Source organism: Lepus europaeus, chromosome 7 (genome assembly GCF_033115175.1).
Source record: "Lepus europaeus isolate LE1 chromosome 7, mLepTim1.pri, whole genome shotgun sequence".
NCBI classification, from domain to species: Eukaryota; Metazoa; Chordata; class Mammalia; order Lagomorpha; family Leporidae; genus Lepus; species Lepus europaeus.
Window position 1 is genome coordinate 60,690,606 of NC_084833.1, and position 7,476 is coordinate 60,698,081.

General features: G+C 38.3%; 1 pseudogene; it reads left to right on the forward strand.

Annotated features, from left to right (window-relative positions):
* The first annotated feature begins 5,756 nt into the window (after positions 1-5,756).
* LOC133764545 (olfactory receptor 51I2-like) lies at positions 5,757-6,719 on the forward strand (annotated as a pseudogene).
* The last annotated feature ends 757 nt before the right edge of the window (positions 6,720-7,476 follow it).

The window sequence follows — 7,476 nt, forward strand, 5'->3', positions numbered from 1 at the left end:
ACCTTTCTCTCTTTCTCTGTCTCACTGTCTAACTCTGCCTGTCAAAAAAAAAAAAAAAAAAAAGTACCCATCACCTCATATAGTTATCATTTTGCATGTGTATGATGACAGAATTGACAATCTACTTTCTTAGCAAATTCCAAGAACATAATACAAAATAATTACTATAGTAACCATACGTACATTAGATCTACATAATTTATGCTTCCCACATATCTAAAACTATGCATAACACCTCCCCCTTTCCCCTTCCCCTCCTGAACTTGGCATCCATCACTGTACTTTATGATTCTGTCAGTCCCAACTTCTTTAGATTTCACATGTATATAATGTGATTAGGCAGCATTTGTTTCTCCATGCATTGCTTATTTCCCACAACTTAATGTCTTCCAGCTTCATCCATGTTTTCACGAACAGCTAGATCTCCTTTCTCTTAAGGCTGTATAATATTCATGCGTGTGTATGTGTGTGAGAGAGAGAGAGAGAGAGAGAGAGCGCTCAAGAGCGAGAGAAAGAGAGAGAGATAAGCTCATATTTATCACATTTTCACTATCCATTCACCTGTTGATGAAAACTTAGGTTAATTCCATTTATTGGCTATTGTGAATAATGCTGCAATGAACATGGGCATGAAGGCATCTCTTCAAGATACAGATTTCACTTCCTTCAGATTTATAACTAGATATGTACATAGAAGCAGAATTGTTGGATAACATAGTTTTTCTATTTTTATTGTTTTTAATATTATTTATTTGAAAGGGAGAGAGGGAGAGAAAGACACACAAACACACATACAGAGAGAGAGATCAAACTTTGATTTGCTGGTTCACTCCCCAAAAGGCTAAAATGGCCTGGGCTAGTCCAAGCCAAAGCCAGAAGACAGGTACTTCATCAGGGTCTGCCACAGAGTGGCAGGGGCCCAAGTATTTGGGCCATCCTCCATTGCTTCCCTAAGCACATTAGCAGGAAACTGGATCAGGAATGGAGTAGCCAGGACTCGAACCAGTGCTTTAATACGGGATGCCAGAATAGAGTGACAGCTTAACTGCTACATCAAAACACTGGTCTGTTTTATTTTTTAATTTTTGTGGAAATTCCATATTAGTTTCCACAATGACTATACCAATTTATATTTTCACTAACAGCTTACCAGGTCCCTTCTTCACATCCTTGCCAATACTTATTATCTTTTTTTAATAATAACTATTTTAACAGGTGTGAGAGATTATCTCATTGTGGTTTTAATTTCCACTTCCTTGTTGTTAGTGATAATGAGTGTCTTTTCATATATCTATTGGCCATTCATGTGTCTTCTTTTGAGAGATGTCTATTCAGGTCCTTTGCCCATTTTTAAGTCCAGTTGTTTCCTTGCTACTTATATGTTTCTTTGATACTTATTATGTTAATCCCTTATCTAATATACAATTTGTATTTTCTCCTATCCCTTAGAGGTATCTCTTCCGTCAGTTGATTATTTTGTGCATAAACCAGCTAGTTTGAAGTATTCCCATTTGTCTATTTTACTCTTACTATTTATATTTTTGTCAAGTTCAAATAAATAATGCTCAAACCAATTTCCAAAAACATTTCCTCTATTTTTTTCCATAGTTTTACAATATCAAGACTTAAATTTAAGATTTCAATCTATTTTGAGTTGATTTCTGCAGAGAGAGTGATATGAGCATACAGGTTCATTCTTCTGCTTGTGAATATCTGGCCTTTGAGACTGTCATTTCCTCATTACTTATCCTTCAATTAATTATCCATTGAAAATCAATGCATGGATTTACTTCTGGGCCTTCTAGTCTGTGCCATTTGTTTATATGCCAGTTTTATGTCAGTACCATGCTGTTTAGATTACTATATTAGCTTTATGTGATGCATCCAACTTTGTTCTACTCACTATTGCTTTGATTAATCAGAGTCTTTTGTGTTGCCATAGAAATTTTGATTTTTTCTATATGTGCAAAAAAATCTCATTGGAATTTTCATAAGGATTTCATTGAGTCTATAGATTGGTTTGGATAGTACAGACATTTTAACAATATTAATTCTTCACTGACTGTAATATTTTCCTATTTATTTTTGTCTTCAGTTTCATCAATATGTTGTTGTTTTGGAGTGTTCTGTCACCTTGGGGTTGGTGCTGTGGTGCAGTAGGCTAAACCCTAGCCTGTGGTGCCGGCATCCCATATGGGCGCTGGTTCATGTCCCAGCTGCTCTTCTTCGAACCCAGCTCTCTGCTTTGGCAGAGAGTGAAATCAGTGAAATCAGTGAAAATGGCCCAAGTGCTTAGGCCCCTGCACTCACATGGGAGACCCAGAAGTTCCTGGCTTCGGATCTGCCCAGCTCCTGATATCACAGCCATGTGGGGAATGAACCAGCAGATGGAACACCTCTCTCTGTCTCTCTGTCTGTCACTCTGCCTCTAATAGATACAATCTTTAGAAGAAAAAAAAATTTTTCACTTCCTTGGTTGAATTTGTTTTCTTTTTTTACTGATGGTATTATAAATCAGATTATTTTCTTTATTTTTCAGATCATTTGTTGTAATTATATAGGAATTCAACTGACTGAATTTGTATCTTGGAACTTTATTTGATTTGTTTACTACTTCTAAAAGTGTTTTGGTGACATCTTTGGAATTCTCTATACTTTTGATCATGTCATCTGTGCAAGGAAACGATTTTACTTTTTTCTTTTCATTTGGATGGCTTTTCTTTTTTATCTAAGTGTTCTTGCTAAAATTTCCAATACTTTATTAAATATAAATGGTGAGAATGAGCATCTCAGTCTCGTTTCTGATATTAGAGAATATCTTTGACTTTTCACCATTGAGAATGATAGGAGCTGTGAACCTGCCATATACGCCCTTCATTGTGTTGATATCCCTTTTTTCTGCACCTCTAGCATCTTTACTTTGATACTGCACTATTGTTCTCATGATGTTACCACTGGGGGGACTGGGTAAAGTGTATACCACCACATCTCTGAATTGTCTCTTAGAACTGCATGAGAATCTGCAAACATCTCAAAATGAAAAGCTGGACTTGTAAAAAGCCTTAAATGATTTAGGTGGCATAAGATGACATCCAGATTTTGTTCTGCAAGTGATAGCAGGCAACCAAGTAGTTAAAGGGGTAGAGATGGACTTAACAATAACAACAGGTTCCTTAGAATGGTCTCTCTGGCTGGGTGTTGATATGGGTGAGAAAATAGGTAAGAGCTCCGATAGGACACACTTTGTGGCCTGTCCCAGAGGAGGCTTTGGGAATATTGTCCTGGAAGGATTTCAAATTCAGATGAGTGACAAAGCTGCTAGTCCCTTAAGATAACAATTTCAGTTTATTCAGATATTTTAAAATCTATGATTCTGTCTCCCTTTCCCTCTTATAGTTTAATTTCTCCAAACAGTTTCCTTGATCCCAAAACCAATTCCCCAGGAACCTGAGTGAAGAGACTCCTCTGTGGCCCAATCCTGGCCTTCCCTGAGGGATAGGCACTGCTGTCAAGGTGCACAGTGCAGTGGAATAAAACCTGATCTCTCTGTCATGCACACCCTGAGATCCTGCAGGATACAAGTGGAGCAGCCAGGCTGAGTAACCTGGGTCCTCAGTACATCTCCTTCTTTACCTGCCAGATGAGCTGCCAGCACCTCAACTCAGAAGGTTCCATCTGTGGGATGGGACTGAACCACAGAGCAGAGGAAGAAGAAATGCTCAGCCTAGGACCACGAGAGACAGCAGTATTACTGCCTGCTTGAAAAAGGCTGGCTGGAAGAAACGTTCTTTGTGAGGTGCTGAAGTGTACAAGTCAGAGACTTGTACAAGACAGAGACTTCTGGAAATGTCAGAGCCTCTTTGCTGTAAGTTTTTATTTTCTTTTCTAGCCGAGCAATATTCTAGATATACGAAGCATACTTAGAGTAAATCCATTTTCGACAACTCCCTGTACACATTAATGGGGGAGAGAGCTGTTTGTGGGTCTTAAGATTGCGGAGAGGAGTTTGAAACTGTTCCTTGTTGAGATTTGTTGCTTCTATCAGCATGCTGCTGTGATTTTTCTTTAGCTTTTTGTTTATCCTTGCAACACAATACTACAGCTTCATATATCTGTAAATATCTGCATGTATATTATCTGTTCATTAGTGTTTATTTCCTGCTGCATAATATCTTTGACATAAAGATTCAGTTTTGGATTTCTCTTGCATGTGCATTTTATTATATATTTGGATATTTTTAGTTTTTAATTTTTATTTTATTCCTCCCCAGAAATACCCACTATGTTTGGAATTCCACTGTTTATTCAGCACATCTACTATATTCTCCCTAATTTTATCAGTTTTTTGACTTAATTTTGCTTAACTGTTCTCAGTCCTATTATCTCCATTTATCAATTCTTTAAGTAACATATGATTTTAGAATAAGAATGTTTCCAAATTTTCTATTTTATAGTGGTTTTAATTACTTGCCTTGTGTTATTACCCTTGGTCTACTATTTTCAATGTCTCATATCATAAATTTCAATCGTTTCATGTTTTATCTAATGTTATGTATTTAAAATAATTTTTATAGAATTTTCTTCTATCCTGCAGTAGTTCCTTTTCTCACAGGCTATTTTCACATATATTCAACTTGCTTTGTCACTTTTAATTTTCATAACATATCAAAGGTACTTCAAAAAAGTGGAAAATAGAATTTAAAAATGAGTTTATTTTGGTGCAAAATAAGTTTGAAACCCATGGATTTATGTGGCCTACCAAAAAATTCATAATATAAATAAAAAACTTTTCAAGCACTTCAAATTTTTTCAACAAAGAAAAACCTTGATCTTTTAACTAATCCTATTTGTTTCATGAATTTTGAAGTACTCACAAATATCTACAAATTCTATGTTGGAAATTCTCTAACTCACCTTCAATTGACAAAGGTCCATCAGAGCTTGCTATTTGCTCAAAAACAATATATGAGAGAGAAAGTGTGATGACTGAACAGACACTCAAAGAAATCTTAACTCATTCTGTATTCTTTATTGTCACCACCAAAACGTGCACAATCCTCTCCACAATGCTTGTCAATGCTTCCTCCCTACCCCAACCTCTCAGTCCTCACAGCAAACTCTGGTCATGCTGACCTTCAGAGTGAGCTTACTAAATTGCTTACATTTAGCAAAACTGTAGACTACAGCTCTTATAGTAAAATCTACTTGAGGTCACGTAGCTATTTTTGGTAGATTTTTAAATCTCTGCTAAAAGAGGATTGAGAGGCTGTTTCACTTGCATTCTTTTATCAACCTACCTTTGAGCTGTTTTTGCTTTTTCATTTGTTTCTTAGTTGTGAGATCTAGAAAATGAATCCAAGTCAAAAGATAACCATTCTTTACTGTCTCCCTTCAGACTTATCCAGTGTTTGAAATGTATTTCCATGAAAACATTATTTGTTCTTTAAAGAATATATTGCATTAGGCTCTGAAGGACCTTCTCCCATATTTTAAAGAAACAATATTTTTGTTCAATGTGTGAAAGAACAGTGTGCCACAATGTGTGTAGTGAGTAGTTTAAGTCACTGTTAGTCCCCACTGCCCTTGTAGGTGGAGATGCATGTTTAAATCTACTTCACACTTGTCCTATTTGCTATTGTATGCAAAGTGGTATCCCCTGATTTCACAGTTACAGTTTTTCAATTTTGTCTTTTCTTCTTAATCTTCTGCCCTGATTGAAGAGGTCAGATTTCTATAGCTCTCAGCTGCCTTCCAGGATGCTCTTGTCCAAGTCATTTGTCAACGTCTCCTTCTTCCAACCACCTGCTTTCCTAATGGTTGGCATCCCAGGTATGGAAGCTGTTCATGGCTGGATCTCAATCCCCTTCTAATCCATGTACATGATGGCCCTCACTGGAAACTGCCTGATCCTCCAGGCTATAAGGAAGACTCCAAACCTACACCAGCCCATGTACTACTTCCTCTCCATGCTGGCCCTCACTGATGTGGGCCTCACCTTGTCCACACTGCCCACCACCCTGGCTGTGCTCTGGTTTGACCATCGACTCATTGGCTTCAATGCGTGCCTGGTCCAGATGTTCTTCCTGCACTCCTTCTCTGTGGTGGAGTCCTCAGTGCTCCTGGCCATGTCATTTGACCGCTTTGTGGCCATCTCTAGCCCCTTGCACTATGTGTCTGTCCTCACAAATAATGTCATCATCAAGATGGGGCTGGCCATAGTGGCAAGAGCCACTGTGTCCCTCTTCCCAGGGCCCTTCTTGTTGAAGCGACTGAACTATTGCCCTGGCAAGATCCTCTTGTCTCATTCATTCTGCTTCCATGCAGATGTCATGAAACGGGCCTGTGCTGACATTTCTGTCAACATCCTTTATGGGCTATACGTGGTTCTGTCCACAGTGGGTGTAGACTCCTTGCTTATTGTGCTGTCCTACATCCTTATTCTTCATACAGTGATGGGTCTGGCCTCTCCCAAGGAACGCTTACGGGCCCTCAACACCTGTGTATCTCACTTCTTGGCCGTCTTGGTTTTCTACATCCCAGTCATAGGTGTGTCCATGATCCACCGATTTGGGAGGCACCTTCCACACATTGTGCACGCTCTTGTTGCCTATGTGTACCTAGTAGTGCCTCCTGTGCTCAATCCCATCATCTACAGCGTGAAATCCAAGCCCATCAGGAGGGCCATGCTCAGAGTGCTGAGAAGGAAAGGCCAAGGTTGATAACTCAAAGCGTACCCACAAAATCTACAGGAAGTATGGTCAAATGTTCATATCTTATACCCAGAAGACCCTTTTCTAAGCTTTGACCCAGAAATGTTATGTAAAAACAATCAATTTGGATGTGGAACAGTCTTGACTCTTTTAAGCCTTCATTGTTTCAGGTATTTTATTTTGGTTGCATTGTGCAAAAATCTGTGCTCATCACTAGAGATATTAAAAGAATATATATGGACATGTGGTTTGCATAGTGGTGAAGACAATTACTTGGGACACCTATATTCCATTTTGGTGTTTCTGGTTTCAAATCCCAGTTCCATTCCTGGTTCTACCTCTTGTTAAAGCATACTCTAGGAGGCAGCAGGAATGGCTCAAGTGATTGGCTCCCTGTCACCTCTGTGGGAGATTCAAGTTGAATTCCTGATTGTTAGCCTTGGCCTGGCCCAGCCCCAGCTGTTGTGGCATTTGGGGAGTGAACAAGTGGATAAGAGATTTCTGATTCTCTCTGTCTCACTCTCACTCTCACTTTTTCTCTCTCTCTTTCCCTCTCTCAAATATATTTTTAAAATTTTAATGCACCATAGATAGCCTTTTCTTTCCATTTGCATACAGAAGCCTATAAGAATATAATTATAATAAAGTGTGATTGGGTGCAATGGACTTATATGAGGTATTATAGAAATTTTTGTCTGTTTATTAATGATGTCTACTTATTAAATAAGCATATATCTGCCTTTAAGGCATTCTGGTGTGGCTGTAA